Here is a 24,937-nt window from a genome sequence, read left to right as displayed (position 1 = left end):
CCAATTGTGAATAATAAGAAAATATCAGTTACAGGAAAATAACACTAACAGTGTTAACACACAAGTTGTGTGCAAGGGCATTGTATAATCATAACACCTAAGGCCATATGGACTGACCTGCTCTGATACCAACTATGTAAAACCCTAAACTCCAATATATAATTTATAACACAGGTGGAAAATATAAAGATATAAAAAGAGTGTCACATCTCTCTAACATTTGTACAATCATATCATAAGCAGAAAATAACCTTCATTCATGATATAAAGTATTCAATGAATCAACTCATAATAACAAAATAAGGTATTCCCAACACAGTGTTACACTATTAGAGCGACACAATAGAAAACTAAACAGACGATAAGGTACGACGAACAAAACATGAAATAAAGTAGCGAGTAGGCCAACTATGTCATCCTCCAAAGTAAGTAACGTTTAACGCTCCTTAGTCTCTACACGAGTATCTGAATAGTATACATAAAAAGTAACATGGAAATAAAAAGTGGTAAGAATACATTCTGTCATACGGTGAACTGACTTGGGGTGTTTTGCTTTTTATCGCAATGTCGCGGATAGCAAGAGTCGCCACCGACTTTTCTTTTATCCAATAAGGAAAGGTGGAAAAGAACAGGAAAGACCTCAATAGATTTTGGGTTCGGGAGGTACATTATACAAAGGGAAGGTGTTAGCACCCTTTGTATCCATGGTTATCCATGGGCTCTTAATTACTGGATCACTTATATTTTTGTCTGAAAAGTGTTGGTGAATTGCTTAAAAAATGTTTGAAAGAGAGTTTAACTTTGTAATGATTCTCGTATGAATGTATACAAAGTATTTATCTCGTTTGATTTTGAAAGCGGTTTAGAAAAGGTTTTGAAAAGAGAATTTAACTTTGTAATGATTCTTGTATGAATGTATACAAAGTGGTTATCCCGTTTAGTTTTGCAATTGTTTAGAAAAAATAGCTTGGAAATGTGTGAGGTGTAAAAAGTATTTTAGGTTATGATCCAGTAATTGAGAGTTATACCTTCCTAAGGTCGTTATGAACGTTTCCTATCCTTATGAGGGTAAAACTGTCCTTACTATTGAGAAGTAAGTAGTTTTATCCTTTGGATGTTTAAGGGTCATCGTAGGGTCATCGATTGGTCATTGAAGGCAACAGTTGTAAGGATACCTTAGCATTCGAAGGGACTATCATCATTTAACCGTAGGCTACACCGAAGGGTCATCGAGGGACAAAATCGTATTTTCGAAGGCAACATCCGAGGGACTATGATTTATTTTATGATGATTTAATTGAAGGGCCATTGCTAAGTGTATCCCCACATTCGCGGGACATGACCGTAATATTGTAATCGTGGGGTAATAAAGAGAGGTCCGATATCATTTGTTTAAAGTCCATGTTTTAAGTTCATTAGGTAATTATGGTGAATTTCCACATTAAAACCAATTAAAACCAACACATTAAAATCAATCAATACATTAAAAATCGACACATTAAACTTAGTAATCAATATGAATCTTCACATTAAAGTGAAGTAATTTGGAATCCATCTCCATGAAAGTCTCTCACACGTAAGGGTACCTAGCCGGCCACTTCATTGGGGATATGGAAGCTTTTACATCATTCAACGCACGGGTTAGAGCATAAGGATAAAATATGATTTGAGTAATACCATAAAATGCCATAAAATGCACATAACAGTTAGAGTTCAGGCCAAATGATGCAACAATAATGAAATACACATAAAATGGAACAGCAAAGGGACAAAGCAGCCACTGTCCCGTTCGCCTCTGCCTCGCCTAGCGAAGGCTCAGCGAAGGCTCGCTGCAGGCTCGCCTAGCGATGAGCTAGCGAGCGACCACGGGTTTGGAATTTCAGAACAGTATGACTCCAGCATGTTACATATCTTATCACATTCAATTACAGAAATAACATGGTCCAATATTCATGATGTTCAGGCACATTCGAGCTCGCATGCAAAGTATGATCCCATATCCAAAAATTCAATATATCATGATGTATTATACATTTAGAGATTATGAAACGGAAACATAAAACGGTAATGATACACAAACCTGTTTGCAATCTAGTGATAATGCTGAATTGACGGATCCCGGTTGGTGTCGGATTGATTTGGGCGGCGGTAACTCCGGTGCGGATACGTGGCCGTCAAGGTTCCCGTGCTAGGGTTTCCGTCCGTCTTCCTCTGCTTTTCCGTGTTGTTTCTCCGTTTTCGTGTGTGTGGTTTTCGTTGCTGAGGAGCTGGTACTTATAGTAGTAGTGGTGGTGACCTAATGGGCTTAAAATGAGGTCCAAAATTTCAGATTTCTGCCAGCTTCGCTAGGCGAGGGAATTGCTCGCCTAGCGAGCAAGCTATTCTGGGCCTTTTTCTGGATCAGATGCATCGCTGGGCGAGTGTCATGACGAAGCATTCGCTAGGCGAAGGGTATGCTCGCCTAGCGAGCAAACTATTTTGGGCCCCTTTTGGATTGGGCCTGTTGTGAGCTGGGCTTTTGTTCACTTGATGTCGGTGCCTTGCAGAATAAGTCAGAGGGTCTTGGAAAATGTTTGGTAATGCCAATGGGCAAATTTTGGGGTATGACAGCTGCCCCTATTCAATATTCTTGAACCGAGAGAGTAGAATGGTAGGTGTCGTTCGTGGTCTGGAGGTGAAAGATTATTGAACACTTAGAATGCCCCAAAAATTTGCACTTGTTCATTTGTCTTGACGAAGATGGGCTTAAAGATGCCACCCAAGAAACTTGCTGAGGAGATTTCCAGATTGTGTCGTACGTTAGACGATATCTAGAGACATGGGTGTCACACCGGGTCATACATCAAACCGTATAGTGAACCATCCATCATGCTGTTGACTTCGTTGGGGAGTCAGAGTATGCTATACTGCTGGGGATAAGGGATCAGAATGGATCATACGTTAGACCGTGTCTGAATACTAGGGTGAGCTGTTCATTAGGCAGATGACTTTTGCTGGGGATGAAAGATCAGAATGGATCGTATGCTAGATCGTATCTGAGTTGCAGAATGAGCCGTACGTTAGGCTGAAGCTGCTGAAAAGGGAGTAGTCGTATACTAGACTACCATTCAGGAATGTACCTGTCCGAAGGTAGCACCTGAGAAAGGGAGTAGCCGTATACTAGACTACCATTCAGGAATGTACCTGTCCGAAGGTAGCACCTGAGAAAGGGAGTAGCCGTATACTCGACTACCATTCAGGAATGTACCTGTCCGAAGGTAGCACCTGAGAAAGGGAGTAGCCGTATACTCGACTACCATTCAGGAGTGTACCTGTCCAAAGGTAGCACCTGAGAAAGGGAGTAGCCGTATACTAGACTACCATTCAGGGATGTACCTGTCCGAAGGTAGCACCTGAGAAAGGGGGTAGCCGTATACTAGACTACCACTCAGGAATGTACCTGTCCGAAGGTAGCACCTGAGAAAGGGAGTAGCCGTATACTCGACTACCATTCAGGAATGTACCTGTCCGAAGGTAGCACCTGAGAAAGGGAGTAGCCGTATACTCGACTACCATTCAGGAGTGTACCTGTCCAAAGGTAGCACCTGAGAAAGGGGGTAGCCGTATACTAGACTACCACTCAGGAATGTACCTGTCCGAAGGTAGCACCTGAGTAAGGGAGTAGCTGTATACTGGACTACCATCCAGAAATGTACCTGTCCGAAGGTAGCATCTGGGAAGGGGAGTAGCTGTATACTGGACTACCATCCAGAAATGTACCTGTCCGAAGGTAGCATCTGGGAAAGGGAGTAGCCGTATACTGGCTACCATTCAGGAATGTACCTGTCCGAAGGTAGCACCTGAGAAGGTTTAACTTGGTCGTGCATTAAACCGTATTTGAGTGGTATGAAGGTCAGAATGGATCGTACGCTAGATCGTATCTGAGTTGAAGGAGTCATGTGTTGGGCTGAATCAGAATGAACCGTACGTTGGGCTGTATCTGATAGTATTTGTTGTATTGACGATAAATGTCTGGGATGGGCTTATAGATGCCATCGTTGGGAGGATGTCAGAATGAATGTTGCCATGGAGTATATCTGAGAACTGTACTCGAACCTTGAATGTGATCAGGAGGACAATTAGCCTGAAAAATAAAGTTAGCTTCATGCGATGTCATGATGCATGAGATGTTTTATGCTTTCGAAAATAAATGCGAACGTTGTATGCATGCGTATGCTGTGAAATGATGTAATGAATGAGTTATGCGTATGAGAAGTTCTGCTTGGGGACTCTATTGGGGAAAATAAATCCCCATCTACTGATTGGAGATACTCGTGTTGAGGACCCTCTCTCGGCTGGGGGTTCTGATTTCTGTCTGATGGTAGAGATATTCAACAGAGCCTGGCTGGCGACTTCACTGGGGAGATAGATCTCAGTCTGCTGGTCGGAGACATTGGTATTGATGGCCCTTCCTTGGCTGGGGATAGAAGGGATGACCTTTCGGTAGGGCAGTGCCGACCTCTTCTGGGGAATAATTGGCGTTGCCGGGGAATCGAATTAGTAACAGCCTCCTTGGAAAGCGTGGTTAGACCTTCTCCTTGATCCTGAAGTCGTGTAGTAATTGCTATTGCTATTTTAGGCATGCATTTTTGTAAACATTTATCATATTCAAATGCACATATTAATTCAAATTAAATCAATGGACATTTACGCAACCAAAACAGAAAAGTAAAAACAAAAGCATCTTTTTTTTTTGAAAGAGGGTTGTATTGATTTTGAAAGGAGGCCTATAAACAGGCAATTTGTGTACAAGGAGACAGAAATCCTAGTAAGAGGAAATTGTCGAAAACAAAGAGAAAGCTATGTGGAAGAAGTCCTATTGATTTTAAGCCTACTACTGTCATTATGTCTTCGAGCATCTCATCCCTTGCTGTCGGATAAAGGTGATTGGCTTGTTCAGTCCCTTGAACTTGGTTGAAGCTGACAGCGAACGGGACATAGTCATACGCTTTAATCCCTAATTTTTGCCTGGACCGCCTTTTCAGGTTTTCAGTCCACCAGGATACCCATTTTTGCCCAAGCCGCCTTTTCAGGTTTTCGACTTGCCGGGTGTATATTTTTATATGTTTATCCCTAGTTTTTGCCCGAACCCTTTTGGTTCGCCGGGATGCCCTTACTTTTGCCTAGGTACGTCGACCTAGCGGGTCTCTTTTATGCGTAGTATTTTTTAACTATGTCCGCGTTCACAGGATGCGGGAAGTCTTCGCCATCCATTGTAGCAAGTATCATGGCTCCACCAGAGAATACCTTCTTAACTACAAATGGCCCTTCGTATGTGGGAGTCCACTTGCCTCTGGGGTCCCCTTGTGGTAGAGTGATACGCTTGATCACCAAGTCGCCTACCTGATACACCTGTCTTTTGACTCTTTTGTTAAATGCTTGGGTCATGCGCTTCTGATATATCTGCCCGTGACAAACAGCCGCAAGTCTCTTCTCATCAATCAAATTTATCTGATCGAGTCGAGTCTGAATCCATTCATCTTCATCTAAGCCCGCCTCTTTCATGATTCTTAGAGAGGGAATCTGGACTTCCACTGGTAAAACAGCTTCCGTTCCATAGACTAAAGAGAAAGGAGTTGCCCCTGTCGAAGTGCGTACTGAAGTGCGATAACCATGGAGAGCGAACGGTAATATCTCATGCCAGTCTTTGTACGTTACTGTCATCTTTTGTATGATCTTCTTGATGTTCTTATTAGCAGCCTCTACGGCGCCGTTCATCTTTGGCCGGTACGGAGAAGAATTATGATGCTTTATTTTGAACTGCGTGCAGAGTTCAGTAATCATCTTGTTGTTCAAATTAGTACCATTGTCAGTGATAATCCTTTCAGGGACGCCATACCGACAAATAAGACTATTCTTGATGAACCGTGCCACCACATTCTTGGTGACAGAAGCGAATGAGGCTGCCTCTACCCACTTCGTAAAGTAATCAATAGCGACGAGGATGAAGCGATGTCCATTAGAAGCCGTAGGTTTAATTTCTCCAATCATATCGATGCCCCACATTGCAAAGGGCCAAGGAGCTGTCAACACGTTCAATGGAGCAGGAGGCACATGTACTTTGTCCGCATAGATCTGGCACTTGTGACAGGTTCTGGAGTGATGGTGGCAATCAGCTTCCATGGTAGACCAATAATACCCTGATCTCAGGATCTTCTTGGCCATTGTATGTCCATTAGAATGAGTCCCAAAAATACCGTCATGCATATCTTCCATAATCTTTTCTGCTTCCTTTTTATCCACGCAGCGAAGCAGAGTCGAGTCATGATTACGTTTGTATAACACTCCATTACTCAGAAAGAATTTAGCGGATAATTTCCTCAGGAATTTTCTGTCCTTGATGGATGCCCCTTCAGGGTATTCCTGAGCTTCTAAATATCTTCTTATGTCGTGGAACCAAGGTTTCTCCTGTACCTTCTCAGTGTTAAGTTCATAACAGTATGCTGGTTCATCTAACCGTCCAATGGTAATCATGGGAGCTTCACCGTCCCATCTGACTCTGAACATAGATGACATGGTAGCTAATGCGTCTGCCAACTGATTCTCCTCTCGTGGAATATGTTCAAATGCTATTTCTTCAAAATATGGGATTAATGTCATCACCTGCTCTCGATAAGGGATGAGATTTGGATGTTTAGTATCCCATTCCCCTTTGATCTGACTGATTACCAAGGCCGAATCTCCGTACACACTCAAAAACTTGATTCGCCAATCTATAGCAGCTTTGAGTCCAAAAATACACGCTTCATATTCAGCCATATTGTTGGTACAATGAAAACATAGTCTAGCCGTGAAAGGCGTATGGTAACCCTCGGGAGAAATGAGTACAACCCCAACACCATGGCCCAATGCATTAGAAGATCCATCAAAGACCATAGTCCATCGGGATCCCCATTCGGGTCCTTCATCTGGTTTAGGTTTTCCATTATCAGTAACAAGCATGACATCCTCATCTGGGAACTCAAAATTCATAGATTGGTAATCGTCCACCGCTTGATGAGCCAAATGATCAGCTAGCACGCTTCCTTTGATTGCTTTCTGGGTAGTATACTGGATATCGTACTCTGTTAAGATCATCTGCCATCTCGCTATTCTTCCGGAGAGGGCAGGCTTCTCGAACATGTATTTGATGGGATCCATCCTAGAAATCAACAAAGTGGTATGATTCAACATATACTGTCTTAGTCGGCGAGCAGCCCAGGCCAAAGCACAGCAAGTTCTCTCGAGCAGTGAGTATCTTGTTTCACAGTCGGTAAACTTTTTGCTCAGGTAGTATATGGCATGCTCTTTTCGACCAGACTCGTCATGTTGCCCCAATACGCACCCCATTGAATTTTCTAACACGGTCAAATACATGATTAGAGGTCTTCCTTCAACTGGTGGTATCAGAATCGGAGGTTCCTGGAGGTAGTTCTTGATCTTGTCAAAAGCTTCTTGGCATTCGTCATTCCATATCATTTCTTGATTTTTCCTCAGCAATTTGAAGATGGGTTTACAGGTAGCGGTCAAGTGGGAGATAAATCGGGCAATGTAGTTCAAACGTCCCAAGAAACCTCTGACCTCTTTCTCCGTACGGGGGACTGGCATTTCCTGAATAGCTCGCACTTTAGCAGGGTCAACCTCAATTCCTTTACCGCCGACAATAAAGCCCAAGAGTTTACCGGACCTCACTCCAAAAGTGCATTTGTTCGGATTCAATCTCAACTTGTACTTCTTCAACCTCTCGAACAGTTTGTATAAGTGATCGAGATGTTCTTCTTCAGTATGAGATCTAGCTATCATGTCATCCACATATACTTCTATCTCATGATGAATCATATCATGGAACAAAACCACCATAGCACGCTGGTACGTTGCCCCGGCGTTCTTTAGGCCGAATGGCATTACTTTGTAACAAAAAGTGCCCCATTGCGTCACAAACGTAGTTTTCTCCATGTCCTCAGGTGCCATCTTAATCTGGTTATAACCCGAGAATCCATCCATGAATGAGAATACTTTGTGTTGAGCGGTGTTATCTACCAAAACATCAATGTGCGGGAGTGGAAAGTCGTCTTTGGGACTTGCTTTATTCAGGTCTCGGTAATCTACGCACATTCGCACCTTACCATCCTTCTTTGGCACTGGCACCACATTAGCAACCCATTGAGGATAAGAAGTAACGGCTAGGAAACCGGCATTGAACTGTTTCATAACCTCGGCTTTGATCTTCTCGGACATTTCAGGACGCATGCGGCGAACCTTTTGCTTGACAGGACGGCAGTCTTCCTTCGTAGGCAGCCGATGCACCACTATATCAGTATCCAACCCGGGCATGTCTTCATAAGACCAAGCAAAAACCTCTACATAGTCGTGCAACATCTGGATCAATCTTTCTTTGACACTGTTTTCCAATCCTGCTCCTATTCTGACTTCTTTTCTGTCTACCTCAGTACCCAGGTTTACGATTTCGAGGGACTCTTCATGCGGCTGTATAGTCCTTTCCTCTTGCAGTAACAATCTGGCAAGCTCTCCAGGGACTTCACAATCTTCCTCACTTCCATCTTCGGCTTGGTAGATCGGATTTTCAAAGTCATAATGAACAGTAGCGGAATTATTGTCAATAGGATCCAGAGTGGATACGGATCTGCAATTTGTTACGTGAGTGTGTGTAAGAATGCATAGCTTGTTTGAAAGACGACAGGAAAGATAAGGAGCGCAATATTTGAATGCGAAAAAGTCCATTGATTTATTGAATATGAATATGCTTATGAAATGACAAAACCCTTAACAAATTAGCTATTGTGCCCCAGGTATAGACACAATGCTTTACGAAGTTCAATTGAAAAAATAAAGATTTGCAAAACTAAATGGACAATAACAATTACTCCTGACTAAAGGAGATCGGGATAGTGTCTTCAGCCCTCCAATTATTGAGTCCGTCGCCAATTGTTGGGTAGATCCAGCTATCCAGGTCGCAATCACTGTCGGCATCTTCTACAACATTGATTTGATCTTTGACCATCTTTTCAGAGTTGAATCCCAGACCAGCTTTGTCAGACTTGTACGGTACGTTGATCAGTTGACCCCAGCCAGTACAGCCACCATCTTCAACCACAGCTTGAGCGTCCTTCAGGGAAACCATGGCAGGAGAAGCTCGAATAACCTCAGGCACAGGGGAAGTCGGCTTAAGGACAGGATTGGGCGGAGGAACCACTTCAAATGACTGAGATGGAGTCTCGAAGAATCCACCATCCATCTCGACATATCTGAAGGTATGCACACTACTGACAATGTATTCTTCTTCCCCACACACAGTGACAATCTTTCCCTCTACTGGATATCTCAGCTTTTGATGGAGAGACGAAGCTACAGCACCTGCCCCATGAATCCAGGGGCGTCCCAGCAAGCAGGAATAGGCGGGGCGAATGTTCATTACATGAAAGGTAGTGTTGAAGACTTGAGGTCCTATCTTGATAGGGAGAACAACTTCACCGTGGACAACACTCTTTGCACCATCGTAAGCACGCACCACAATGTCACTAGGCTTCAATTCAATGCCTTTACAGTCAAGTTTATCGAGCACGACTTTCGGTAGCACATTCAAGGAAGAGCCATTATCAATCAACACATGAGCCAAAGTGATCCCCTTACACTCAATAGAAATATGCAGGGCCTTATTGTGGTTCCTTCCTGCTGGTGTCAGGTCAGCATTGGAAAAACCTAGGCCGTCGTCAACAGTCAGGTTAGCAACATAGTTTTCGAACTGATCGACGGAGGTCTCCTGAGGTACATGGGCAGTCTTCAGGAATTTTATCAAGGCATTGGCATGAGATTCAGAAGACAACAACAAGGACAACATCGAGATTTTGGAAGGGGTATGCCCCAACTGTTCTACCACATCAAAATCACTCTTGCGGATGATTTTCAGCACTTCTTCCATTTCTCGTTTGGCAACGTCTTCAGTAGTAGCTTCGATCGGTGTCTCTGACTGAGAAGGGTTGACTGGTTCCTTTCCTCGGTTTTCGGGAACTGGAGGTGAGATCTCTGGAGAGAAGATCCTTCCGCTTCGAGTAACTTTACTAGTCCCAACAATGTCATTAGGATTAGCAGAATTGCCAACTTGCTTTACACCATGGATGTAAACATCACCTCCATAATTCCACGGAATAGCTTTGCTTGAGGAATACGGGATCGGGCCAGGTGCAGTAATGATCAGGGGAGCTACTCTGGGCTCAGCAATAATCTTTACAGGTATTCTGGGAGCAGTAATCTTCACTGGAACCTTGGACTTCGCAATCATAGACACCTCTTCAATAGGGTTTTCCGCCTTAGAAACCCTTTCAAAGAGAATTGTACGATCGTCCATCAGCCGTTGAACACCATTCTTCAAACAGTCCTCGGGCCAGAGTATGCATAAATTGCAATCTTCAGTACAACCTGGAAATAAACCAGCTTGCAATAAATTTCTCTTCATGATCGGGAGAGGAGATGTTAAGTCCGCTACAGTAGTGATAAGAGAATCGTCATTGAGAGCATTAACAGTCTTGTCATGATTAGGCAGAGGTGCATTGATGACATTAGGAGTCTCCGGAGGCTCGAACTCAATTTCCCCAGCGTCAATCATGTCTTGAATTTTATTCTTCAACAGCCAACAATCATTTGTATCATGCCCGGGGCTATCGGAGTGATATGCACACCTGGCATTGGGATTATAACGAGGCGAAGCAGTGTTGACATTTGCCGGAGGACCTCTGAGAGTGATTAAATTTACCTTCAGCATGCTTTGCAGTGCTTGTGCTAAAGTCATATTGAGCTTGGTAAACTGCCTTCTTGGTCTGTCTTGTCTTTGCTGGAAGTTTTGAGCTGGCGGGGCTGCGATCGTTACTGCTCCAATGGCATGGTCACCGATTTTCTTATTGTGATTCTTTTGACCATACACAGCATTTGACTCATTCTTCCCATGATAGGACTTTTTACTGCTTGTAGAAGTAGCTGCCTGTAACTTTCCACTTCGAATGCCGTTCTCCACCCGTTCACCTGTCAGTATAAGTTCAGTGAAGCCTGATGAAGAACTCCCCAGTAAGTGGCTATAGAATGGGCCAGTCAGGGTACCCATGAACAGGTCTACTAACTCTCGGTCAGTCATAGGGGGTTTGACTCTGCCAGCCAAATCTCTCCATTTCTGAGCATACTCCTTGAAGCTTTCTTTAGATCCCATAGCCATATTCTGCAACTGTAGCCGAGTAGGCGCTAATTCAGAATTGTACTGGTACTGCTTATAGAAGGCTGTTGCTAAATCAGTCCAGGTGCGGATGTCAGAGCTCTCGAGCTGATAATACCATTCCAACTGAGTGCCAGACAGACTTTCTTGGAAGAAATGGATCCACAGTTTCTTGTCAGTGGTATGCGGCTGAATCTTTCTCACATAAGCTCTCAGATGCATCTGAGGACAAGACGCACCATCGTACTTAGTGAAAGTGGGGATTTTGAATTTGCGAGGAATGGTCACATCGGAGACCAGACCCAAACTTTCGAAATCCAGGCCAGGCGCTTTCTGACCTTCCATAGCTATCATACGTTCTTCCAGCAGTTTGTACTTATCATCTCTTGGAGAGTACTGTTCACTTTCATACTCCTCATCCTCATCCTCAGGGTTAGAGAGATCAATATTCTCCTCCTCTGAATCATCTTCCGCCCCTTCTTCTGGGCCATTCGGGATTCCAAATTTGATTCCCGTAGCCTGTCCTTTACGCCTTCTGCCCGATTTAATGAAGCTCACAACTTTCTTGTCCTTCTTCTTTTCAGCCAAAAGAGCCTTCAGTTCCTCCTGCCCCTTGGATAAGCTCAGCATCATCTCCTTGAATTGAGCATTCTGAGTCTGGAGATCTTTGACAGTCTGTTCGAGATCCATTTTTTCTGTTTAAGAGGCAGACCGTGAGAATATGGTCCTTTGGAATACCTGTTATGCAATGTTATGTTATGTGATGCAATGCATGAAATGTTTTCAAGGACTTTTGGAATTTAACTTTGCGTAAATCACCAACAAGAGAGAAATGTTTATTGCTACTTTTTTCAATGTTCATTACAAAAGGAATAATGATAAAATACAATGAAAGTTCAAGTCTCCCAGGGGCGACTTCTTTTTGGGCGAAGATATGCATTGAGTCTTCGTTCCTCATTAAGCTGACTGGTGAGCTCTAGTACTTTCTTCCTTTCTGCATTGAACTGAGCTTCGAAAGTATCTCTCTCCTCTCTCAACTGGGTCCAGGATCCTTTCAATTCCTCAACATCAGTAGGCATATCTGGATAAGAAATGATCTGGGAAGTACCTCCTTCGACCTCTGATTCAACCATTAATGGTCCGACTGCAGGATATGGCATGACAAGTTCACGAGCCCTGGCGCGTACCCATCTGAGATAAGGCTCCATAGGAATAGAATTTTTCTTTACTAAATTGCTTCTTTTCACCATGCCCCAAGCTCGTACGAACTTTTGGCGGAGATCTTGAGAGTCATTGTCATAGTCAAACACTATACCTTGAATAATCATTTCATGTGGACCGTCTCTTCGAGCATACCCAAACTGACGTAGGGCTAAGGCAGGATTATAAGTAATACCTCCTCTGATCCTCATGAGGGGTATATTAGGGAATTCTCCACAACGGTCGATGATGATAACATTTTCTCTGAGGTTAGAACACCAACGGATGTCTAAATGGGAGAGTGTCATTATCCTTTGAGACCATTTCAGATTTTGATCATTCTTCAAGATTGATTGAGGAAGGTGCGAAATAAACCACCTAGACAACAAAGGTACGCAGCACATGAGAGTCCCTTGCTTCTTCATAGTACGAGTGTGAAGGGAATGCAAGACATCTCCAAGCAAGGTAGGCACAGGGTTATGAGTGAGGAATATCTTAATAGCATTCATATCTATGAATTGGTCCGGATTAGGGAATAGCACCAAACCATAGATTAGCAATGCTAAAACATCTTCAAAAGCATGGACATTCATAACTTTTAGGGATTCTCGGGCCTTACTTATCAGAAACTTGCCAAGCAAACCCTTAACTCCACTTCTTGTTACCCAATTAGTTTCAATGTCGGACCTTGTCATGTGTAAAGCTGCGGCAACTTCTTCAGACTTTGGCATCTTTTCTAAACCACTGAAAGGTATTTGATCAAGGATAGGTATCCCAAGCAACTTGGAAAACTCTTCCAATGTGGGTACCAACTGATAATCTGGGAAAGTGAAGCAATGATGTTTAGGGTCGAAGAACTGGAATAGAACTCTCATCATATCTTCTTTGAAACCAGTGGTAACCAAATTGAGGAGATGACCATGTTTCTTGATGAACTGAGCATGATCGGGAAGTTCTGACACCAAATCCTTGAGCTGAGGAGAGATTGCTACAAGATTGATCCGGATAGTCTTCCTGGAAGCCATAACCTGTTCAACAGAGCAAAGCTAAATTCCTAAGTCCTTGAAATGGTTAGTATGATGATGCTATGATGTTATGATGTTATGATATTATGCAAGCACGAGCATGTCACACAACAATTATTCCTAGGTTTTAAGGCTTGCATGAGTTCCATAGGTAAGTACCCTCCCCACTGAAGTTTGGTTGGTTCAACCTGTCCTAGAATAGTAACCGGGTTCTAGAAGGATCTCAGATCATCGACCTTTCTTTAAGTCCACTTCAGTGCAACACCAAGTGGTTGACCGAAGCTTTCCTAAAGTCCAATCTCAAAGAGTGTAGTATCGAGTATCAACCAACCTCAGTCGGAACCGAAGTCAGTTATCTCACTACTTTCTAATGGCTAGGATGAGTCAATTAGGGTTCTAAAGGTCTGGTTAATGCTTTGATGACACCACGCGGAAGCCAAATTTTTTCTCAAGTAAACATGAGGAACATCAGGACATCCAAAGTGTCACATTAACCGTAGCCATCATTTTGACCATTCCAGTATACGCCGGATAGTCGCGATGATCTATTGCTACTTACCTAAGGTACACTAGATCCGGGTGTAGGATCTTTCACTCAAAAATACCCAAGCAATCCCTTAAAAGTAAATCAGACAATTTGGAATAAGTGATCTTGTTTTTAAGGTAACCTCTCTTTTTAAAGTGTCCCCAGCAGAGTCGCCAGTTCTGTCATACGGTGAACTGACTTGGGGTGTTTTGCTTTTTATCGCAATGTCGCGGATAGCAAGAGTCGCCACCGACTTTTCTTTTATCCAATAAGGAAAGGTGGAAAAGAACAGGAAAGACCTCAATAGATTTTGGGTTCGGGAGGTACATTATACAAAGGGAAGGTGTTAGCACCCTTTGTATCCATGGTTATCCATGGGCTCTTAATTACTGGATCACTTATATTTTTGTCTGAAAAGTGTCGGTGAATTGCTTAAAAAATGTTTGAAAGAGAGTTTAACTTTGTAATGATTCTCGTATGAATGTATACAAAGTATTTATCTCGTTTGATTTTGAAAGCGGTTTAGAAAAGGTTTTGAAAATTGAATTTAACTTTGTAATGATTCTTGTATGAATGTATACAAAGTGGTTATCCCGTTTAGTTTTGCAATTGTTTAGAAAAAATAGCTTGGAAATGTGTGAGGTGTAAAAAGTATTTTAGGTTATGATCCAGTAATTGAGAGTTATACCTTCCTAAGGTCGTTATGAACGTTTCCTATCCTTATGAGGGTAAAACTGTCCTTACTATTGAGAAGTAAGTAGTTTTATCCTTTGGATGTTTAAGGGTCATCGTAGGGTCATCGATTGGTCATTGAAGGCAACAGTTGTAAGGATACCTTAGCATTCGAAGGGACTATCATCATTTAACCGTAGGCTACACCGAAGGGTCATCGAGGGACAAAATCGTATTTTCGAAGGCAACATCCGAGGGACTATGATTTATTTTATGATGATTTAATTGAAGGGCCATTGCTAAGTGTATCCCCACATTCGCGGGACATGACCGTAATATTGTAATCGTGGGGTAATAAAGAGAGGTCCGATATCATTTGTTTAAAGTCCATGTTTTAAGTTCATTAGGTAATTATGGTGAATTTCCACATTAAAACCAATTAAAACCAACACATTAAAATCAATCAATACATTAAAAATCGACACATTAAACTTAGTAATCAATATGAATCTTCACATTAAAGTGAAGTAATTTGGAATCCATCTCCATGAAAGTCTCTCACACGTAAGGGTACCTAGCCGGCCACTTCATTGGGGATATGGAAGCTTTTACATCATTCAACGCACGGGTTAGAGCATAAGGATAAAATATGATTTGAGTAATACCATAAAATGCCATAAAATGCACATAACAGTTAGAGTTCAGGCCAAATGATGCAACAATAATGAAATACACATAAAATGGAACAGCAAAGGGACAAAGCAGCCACTGTCCCGTTCGCCTCTGCCTCGCCTAGCGAAGGCTCAACGAAGGCTCGCTGCAGGCTCGCCTAGCGATGAGCTAGCGAGCGACCACGGGTTTGGAATTTCAGAACAGTATGACTCCAGCATGTTACATATCTTATCACATTCAATTACAGAAATAACATGGTCCAATATTCATGATGTTCAGGCACATTCGAGCTCGCATGCAAAGTATGATCCCATATCCAAAAATTCAATATATCATGATGTATTATACATTTAGATATTATGAAACGGAAACATAAAACGGTAATGATACACAAACCTGTTTGCAATCTAGTGATAATGCTGAATTGACGGATCCCGGTTGGTGTCGGATTGATTTGGGCGGCGGTAACTCCGGTGCGGATACGTGGCCGTCAAGGTTCCCGTGCTAGGGTTTCCGTCCGTCTTCCTCTGCTTTTCCGTGTTGTTTCTCCGTTTTCGTGTGTGTGGTTTTCGTTGCTGAGGAGCTGGTACTTATAGTAGTAGTGGTGGTGACCTAATGGGCTTAAAATGAGGTCCAAAATTTCAGATTTCTGCCAGCTTCGCTAGGCGAGGGAATTGCTCGCCTAGCGAGCAAGCTATTCTGGGCCTTTTTCTGGATCTGATGCATCGCTGGGCGAGTGTCATGACGAAGCATTCGCTAGGCGAAGGGTATGCTCGCCTAGCGAGCAAACTATTTTGGGCCCCTTTTGGATTGGGCCTGTTGTGAGCTGGGCTTTTGTTCACTTGATGTCGGTGCCTTGCAGAATAAGTCAGAGGGTCTTGGAAAATGTTTGGTAATGCCAATGGGCAAATTTTGGGGTATGACACATTCCATATATAAACGGTGCATAAAATAGTAAGGATAATATAATTATCGTAATTAATCAATTAGAATCACAAAATTGAATGACAACAAATAATCAATTAACCGGTGCAATTAGGTATGCAATGTTCATCTCCTCTACTCCCATGCAAGTGGTGCCAATCTCTAGGATATTCAGAGATATGTTTATGAGGTATCCAACTTATTACTAGACCAAAGTCCTACTCGTCACTGGACCAAAGTCCTACCTAGCTCCAATATACATGATGCATGAATGTTACAAGAAATATGCAATTCTAATCCAGACCTCCAACTTCTATACTCGTCACTAGTTCCTTTCGAACCTAAAATACATCATCAATAATTATTGCCTTTTTACAACCATGTCATTGGTTCCATCAAACCTAATTATCTCAACATCAATAATTCTTCCTCACGAGGCAATTGTTAATTAACTCAATCATAATAACTCAAACACTTTTATCATTAATCCTTACCAAAATACCAATAAACAAATCAGAAAATTAGAAAATGCTCACAAAATCGAGTCAAGCGTCCAAAAATAGTAAACACATGGTTGACGATCAGCCTCTCGCAGGCATGAAGGTCGTCACCCTCACAGCCAGTATGCCTGTCAGGCGCTGACGATTAAATAAAGGTGCTCGTCACGAAGTGCCGATGGTTGGAAAATCACCTCATTGACACCCGTCATCTCGTCCTAACTGTTCTTCTTCCCTAGCATGATGACATGTGGACCATCACCTAACGTGATGCCCATCACCATTGAGAAGAACTTAAAAATTAACATTTTCACCATTGCAGCACTTCTGGATCTTAATTTTTGAGTCCCATATAGCCCCACACGCATAGTAATCATCATACACGATTCATATAACATTTAACACACCAAAAATGAATATATTCAACACATATATCTTCAATTAATCATGAAATCATCATCATATTCATCAAAACATTACATACATTCATGAACATCAAAAATATGAATTAAACATATAGATTCAAAGAATTTGCATCATTAATAGTGCATAACTTAGAATTATGAAATAACAATCTATATTGGTTTTGAACAAACCATATCAAGGTTCAATTTCACATTAATGAAAAAAAGGGAATGGAGGAAAGAAAAGAGGTTAAGGAATCTCCATTATTCCCTTTACTTAGATACCAATATATTGAATAATCCCCCTTATCTTGATTATGCAGAAAAGCTTGAAACTTGGAAGAATTTGACTATGGATACTCTTCTCCTTCACTTTCTAGGTTAAGGATTGCTCTCTTTTCTTCTTACTCTTTATTCCACCAAAAATTCTACGTATTCCCACTTTTCCCTTCTATTTAAATAAAACCTAATTTATTTTATTTAATAATTTCTACTAATTCCCTTAATTCTCACTAACTCTATCCACCTCCCTATATTTAATTAAATTCTAGTTTATTGCCTAAAAACACAATTTCTCACATTCTCCAATAATTTAAATATTAAACTATAATTAAATCCTCCCAATCCTCATTAACCTAAATAATAATAATTAATTAAATAATAGACACTCCAAAATCTCAAATAAACTAAAAAATATTAGAATAAAAAGTCGGGTCGTTACACCTCCCCATACTAAAAACTGAGGGGGACACAGTTGACCTGTGTTGGTTTACACGGCCCAAGCCAGTCCTAGAAACACCCATCATATAACGATCTGAGAGGGACATAGTTGGCCTGTACTAGTGTGCATGGTCTGCGTCCCGCCCAAGATTGCGCATTCTCTCTTTTGGTGTATTTCACACCTTTGCTCATGGAAGTGTTAGAACAAGATTTTGATTCTGCATTATATCTCTAAGTTTTGATGATAACAGAGAATGAAACAATTTTGTACCCTAATAATTTTCCCAAGTGTGTAGGATTCTAAGTTAAAATAACTCCGAGGAAACAAATATCTGGCATCTGACGTAGTCAAGAAAAGCTGACCCAACACAAAGAAATTAGATCTGACTCTGAACAAGAACACATCTGAAGAGAAATCACCTGAAGAATCTGAACTCTAAAGTTTAAACCCTGATACCTGAAGACTATTCAAGAAAATATCAGAAGACTTTGCAAGAGAACAACTGAAGACTCTATAAGAGAATATTTGCAGACTGCAAGATATCTGGACTCTAGCTTAAAAACTCTGATCATGCTTACTCTGATACACGCTTAACACTCTATCTTATATCACCGGATCAAAAACTTACTCTAGAAGTATTCTAATCCTAGTACAATTCCTTTTTAAGGAAACTATGGATTATGTTCCAAGACTGCTATGGAAAGGACAAGAAATTTAATACCTTTAACTCCATAGCAGGCAAGATATCTCTGTTGATTTCCCTCCAACAGTATCATCTCAAAATGTTATATAAAGGCATCCTTACAACTTGTTGAAAACAAGAACTTTATACACAACGAAACAACTTTGACACAATAATATCCTCATACTCCAATCTCTCACTATCATTATTGTAATAAATACTTTCATACAAGAGTTGTTTCTAAACATTGTGTGGTCGTGTTTCATAGCTCTTAAAGTGTGTTTATACTTCTTATCTCGAAGCATTGAGTCAAACACTTGTAACTCTTGAAACTCTTTGTAATTCCTCAAGTGACTTGTCTAGGTCTGTAGACTTGAGAGGGCTAAGAGGTTGTCAAACTGTTAGATGTTTTTGTAATCTATTGAGATTACTGGATTAAGTCCTTATTGAAGGCGAAATCACCTTGGCCGGGTGGACTGGAGTAGCTTTGAATTTCAAGCAAACCAGAATAAACTCTTTGTGTTCTTAGTATTTATTTTGTGTGTGTGGTGTTGCAAAAGTTTTTAACTATTATGAAAATAATTCAAACCCCCTTTTCTTGTTTTTCTCTACCTTCAGGAAGAACCTACATCAACTCAATAAAACCAGCCAACCACAGTCCAATTTCATGCACAATTCAATGGAATCTACCATCATGTAATCAATTACATGCATCACAATAATGGACATGCATTATCTTGGAACAAACATATCATCAAGTAGGGTTTTCATGTGTTCATAGTCTCAATCCTAATCAAAGGAAATCATGCATTCAAACATATCATTGAGACATCAAAAAAACATAGCATGCAAGTTTCATGAAGAAAAAACATGATAAAGAAAAACAAGTGGAAAGATATCAAGCAAAACGCACATTGATCAAGCTATATAGTCCTCCTGATATGCATTGCCCTAATTTGGTTCTACCTAATATCACAAACCTAGTGGAACCCTATCTTGAGCTTGATGAATTTTTGGGTTGAAGGTGATAAAGAAGCCGAAACAATGATCCAATTATTGCCTTGAGTCTTCTTCTCTAAGAAATCAAAGAACTTCACATGTACACTTGAAGAATGTTGATGCTTGATCAAAATCTCCCTATTCTCCTCCAAAATTTCCTTGCTCTCTCTCTCTCTATCTCTCTATCTCTCTCTCTCTCTCTATCTATCTATCTATCTATCTATCTATCTATCTATCTATCTATCTATCTATCTATCTATCTATCTATCTATCTATCTATCTATCTATCTATCTATCTATCTATCTATCTATCTATCTATCTATCTATCTATCTCCACTCTCCATTTCAAAACTCAGATTCTAAACGAGATAATATAAGTGAGAAAATGAGGAATTTGGCTAATTTTGACTTTATATAGGAAGACCAAGCAATTACCACAATTCCTTTGCCATTAAACTCAAATTTACTAATGGTGCTACTAGGGTTTATTAATCCCGAATTATCTCCATCAATCATCCTAATTCCATCTGTAGAGGTAAATTCATGGCCATCAAGCTATGGATAAGCTAGACGTTAATTAAACCAGAGTCGTCACCGCGATTTTATTGTTTCCAAGGGAAAAGGGAAAAGTACGAACAAAACCCAAAAATAAGAAGTTTTAAAATCAAAACTAATAAAATGCCAGAGATTACAGGTAAGGGGGTTGGTTACACAGAGGTAAGGTGTTAGCACCCAAAGTGTCATAGGTACTCCTAGGGAGCCCATTTTTGTGGGCATATATATTTTGTACAAACGATGTTTGCAATAAATAGAATGGAGGGATGAGAAAAGAACTCATTAATTATACTTTTGTGTTTGACAAGACCTTCAGACTTGTGCCTACGTACCAACATAAAATGAGGGATCAAAACCTCGTAGTTCGTGGTATCAATTTCAAAGTGAATGAGTTGCTTTAAACAAAAATATTAAGTTTAACAAAGGCACAAAAAGGTATAAAAAGGTTTGAATGAGTGTTAGTTCTTTTTGTCTTTTGAAATTTTAAGTCAAGTATAGTTAAGTTCATTTACAAGTTTGATTAAGAAAAGAGTTCAAAAAATGCAATGGCATAAGGCCAAAGTTTCTAATTTGCAAAATGGTCTAAGTTTAGAAAAACAAACACAAGCAAAGAAGATTTTAAAAGGAGGGAGAGATTTTGAAATTAAAGAAGTGGGAGAAGATGAAGAGACTAGTCCTAAGCAAAAATTTAAAAGTTGAGAGTTGAAAAGATCTGACTAATGGGCTGCAATCCAATATACAAGAATGTCATATAGAAACCCAAATTTCCCTTGGACTTTAGAATCAAGCAATATTAATACACAAATAGCAAGGTGAAGAGCAAGGAATCAAATAAAGATAGTCACATCCAAGCTTAGCAACTTCATGATCTTCTTCAAAATTTTCTATGTATCAGATGACTTCAAAGAGGAGTATTAGACACAGGTTCAAAATAATAACTTCAATATGATCATGTTGCAGATGAACTCAATTGGATCTTCAATAATTGCCTCAGATGAAAGTTCACTTCACAAGCACTTGGTTTTCATGAAAGTTGGCATTGGCCAAGTCCTTTGCATAGGGAGTGTTGTCTAATTCTAAGTCCAATGTCTCAGATCAAATCCAACAGCCCACAATTTTTTTTTTAGGGTTTTTGTTCTTATTATGTATATTAAGGTCAAAAGACCACAAACACAAACAAGTATATACAAACACAATATATTCACAAGATAAGGCTCGAATGAGTAAAGTGAAAATGACATTAAGTAAACAAATTGAATGGTATGAATAATGGCAAATGAGTAAAGACTTGAAATTAAAGTGCATAAGAGTAAATGGCTTGAAATTAAATGTTAGTTGTTAATTGATTAGGAGTTAGTATTGCTTTTGCATTTTGTTTTGTTTAAGTCATTCTTTGGAGAACAGTCAACCCATTTATCACAAGCATGGATCCTTGAACCAAGACATCTTCCAAAGGAAGGAAAAAATGCCAAATTTCCATACAATACCATGAAAGAGGGGAGACTTACGATCTCACTTACTAGAATGCTATGCCTTTTTGTGTTACAAATTTAGCATTATGTTAAGCAATCATAATTGAACCTATGTAGAAGTCACAACTATTTGAGGTCGGGCAATAGAAATTTTGGTGTTAATGCATGTTAGAGACATAATATAATGGACTATGCTCCTAAAACATACCACAGACAAAAAGAATATTCAAAAGTGTGGATCTAATCTCATCCATACTCATATTGATTTTGCAATCAACTAGTCTTAGGATCTAGAGATATCATAGGTCCATGACATGAATGAAAAAAGACGGGAATGAGATGAAGAGGGAGGGGAAATGGAATCAATAAAAATTGGTCAAAGGAGGACTTTTACCAAATTAAGATCATTCATTCATTTTGGGAGATGAAATATACATTTCATTAATCCCTTAAATCCAATGATCTTAACTTAACAAAGTCAAATCAACCTTGACCAAGACCCAACAACACAAGTCAAACTCAACAAGTCAAAATTAGAAGCTCAATATAATTTATTTGGCATTTAAATAATGAAAATCAACTAAAATATGCATTAAATTAAATTATGGTTTGTCAAATTCCTAAAACCTCATCAAAACACCAAAGAAACGACCATGAGATTTATTATAGGTCAAACAAGGTTAAAGGACCTTGTAGAAAAAATTTCATCATTTTTGGAAACTTAAAACTATTTTTAAACAATTAAAAATATTGACAAAATCAATTAAATCATGAAAAATATTAATAATGATCCAAAAAATAATTTTAACTCAGAAAATTAAAGAGGAAATTATTTAAATTTTTTGGGTGAAACTCTCATATTTTTTGGATCAATATTAAAATTAATATGAATTAATGAAAATAAAACAAATAAAATGAAAATCAAATAATCTGAAAAAATGTGGACCACTTGATTTCCCTCATTAATTGAGGTGGCAGATCAAGTGGTCACAAGCGCGCAATCCACGATGGTCTTTAGTCAGCGCGCCACAAAAATGGTAATTCAAACCAACACATGAGATTATATCATTTCAAATGGATCATATGGTTTTGAACCTGGCAACTCACCATCAGAGCTACAACGCTGGTCTCCTTCTCTGGTGAGCTTCACCAAACTGATTCAGTCACAACCATCACCAAAATTAAAAAGAAGGACATGATTTTAAAGTAAAAATGGCACTGAGGTCAAACGTTTGGCATTGGGATTGGGATCGCACCTAGGCATCCTTAAATAGGGGCAACTGTAAGACCCTAATTTTTACTCTAAGATCCCTCATGCTATCCTCATCACATGCATTGGCATTGGGATCACACCTAGGCATCCTTCTTATCCCTAATTCATTGGGTTTGTATTGGGAGAAATCACCAAGCACCATTTATTTGTATCATATTTTGTTTTTCTTTATTTACTAACCAAAATACCAAAAATATGTCTTTGCATTTGTCTAACTCTTTTGTAGGTAGGGCACATACTCACCTTTGATCTATCAAGTTCATATCTAGGGTTTAAGACCCTCATTGCTAAGAGCTCAATCAGGAATGGTCTCCAATGGCTCTAGGCATCATATATGGATCCCCATGATTTTCACATAATATTTTGATCAAAAAATCATCAAGAGTTTGGAATTGGTTTGCCTTGGAAGCCCTAGTTCATCTGGGTATCTTGTGTAACTTCTTCAACAAGCTTCTTCAACATTTGATCAAATATTTCAAGGGATACGTCAAATTTCATCATCTTATGCATATATGATCATCCATGAGTCCCAAAAGTCAAGAGAATTGCAAGCTAGCAAGTTGGTTGATGGTGGTTGACCAGAGGAATTCATCTGATCAAATATGGGGTTCCCTAGACTCTATTTCCTACACTTTTTGTCATATGAAAATGATTCCAAGATCAAAGCTACTCTAAATGACATTTCAAACAACTTTCATGTTGAGGTCTAGAGCTATTTTTGCTTGGAAAGTCATATTTTGTTGGTGAAAGATTATAGGTCATTTTGTCTAAATCCTAATTTGGAGGTCAACTTACCAAAGCCATAACTTGCTCAGTTTTTATGACATGAAATATTTACAAGTTTCACAATTAAATTCAAGATGTCTACTTAAACTATTATGTTTGGAGGAAGAGCTAATTCAACTTTTATGAGCATGTGATATGAGGATACATTATAGCTGAGGAGATGAAGGTTAAAATCTTTGTGTCGACTCAGTAGAATGGGCTTAAATAACAACATATATAATCAATTTTTTTCCCTATGATACCTCATGATGCATATGATATGAATGTTAAAAAGAATCTTTGTCGGGAAATGTTTCCACAAAGGAAAAGAATCCGGAGAGACTAAAGTCTGCAAGAGTATAATGCATTCCGTAAAGGAAAAACTCACTAGGGAGACAGAGACTCGGAGGGATAAAAGGGTTATGCATAGGCCATGCTACGACTTCAAATGTCTGGGGAGCCACGAGGGATCCCATGAATATAAATCAATGGAAAGACTCAGTCGGGGGACAAAAGGAACACCTGCAGGGGAAACGGGAAAATCAGAACAAACCTGAAATACTCTAACCAAGCAAGAAATAGCGATTTCACTAAGGAAATATGCACTCAAATTCAACTGGGGAAGAAAAGATCTTCAACACAGGAGGAGCAAAAATATATCATCCGCTACCGATTACTGGGTACGGGGATAACAAAATCTGACAGGGAGGACATCCGTTACCGGTTAGGGTAAACATATCAAGGATGACTCGCTGAGGGCCGCCAGAAGGCGTATTCATTACCAGTTACTGGGTAATAATATACTTGCTGGGGAAAAATAGGATTTACAACTATCAGTTACTGGGTAGAAGACCAAAAGGGAGAGAATATCCATCACTGATTAAAGTGAACATCTCAAGGATAGACTTAAAGGAAAGAAAATTCGTCATCGGTTAAGATGAACATATCAAGGATAGACTTGTCTAGGGATGTTAAGGAGGATACCTGTCATCGGTTAAGATGAACATATCAAGGATAAACCACCAGAACAAAGTAGGAATTACATCTATCAAATGCTGGATAGAATACCAGAAAGAGAATATCCATCACCGGTTAGGATGAACATATCAAGAATAAACTCTGAGGGGAAGAATAAGAATTATATTTATCAGTTACTGGATAGAAAACCACAAGAGAATATCCGTCACTAGTTAAAGTGAACATATCAAGGATAAACTCTGCAAAGGGGAGAAAAGCAGGATTTACAACTACCGGTTACTGGGCAGAAGACTGCAAAGAGAAGGAAACCTGTCATCGGTTAGGATGAACAT

The sequence above is a fragment of the Lathyrus oleraceus genome, chromosome 2 (genome assembly GCF_024323335.1).
Source record: "Lathyrus oleraceus cultivar Zhongwan6 chromosome 2, CAAS_Psat_ZW6_1.0, whole genome shotgun sequence".
NCBI lineage: Eukaryota > Viridiplantae > Streptophyta > Magnoliopsida > Fabales > Fabaceae > Lathyrus > Lathyrus oleraceus.
Note: the sequence above shows the minus strand (reverse complement) of the source record.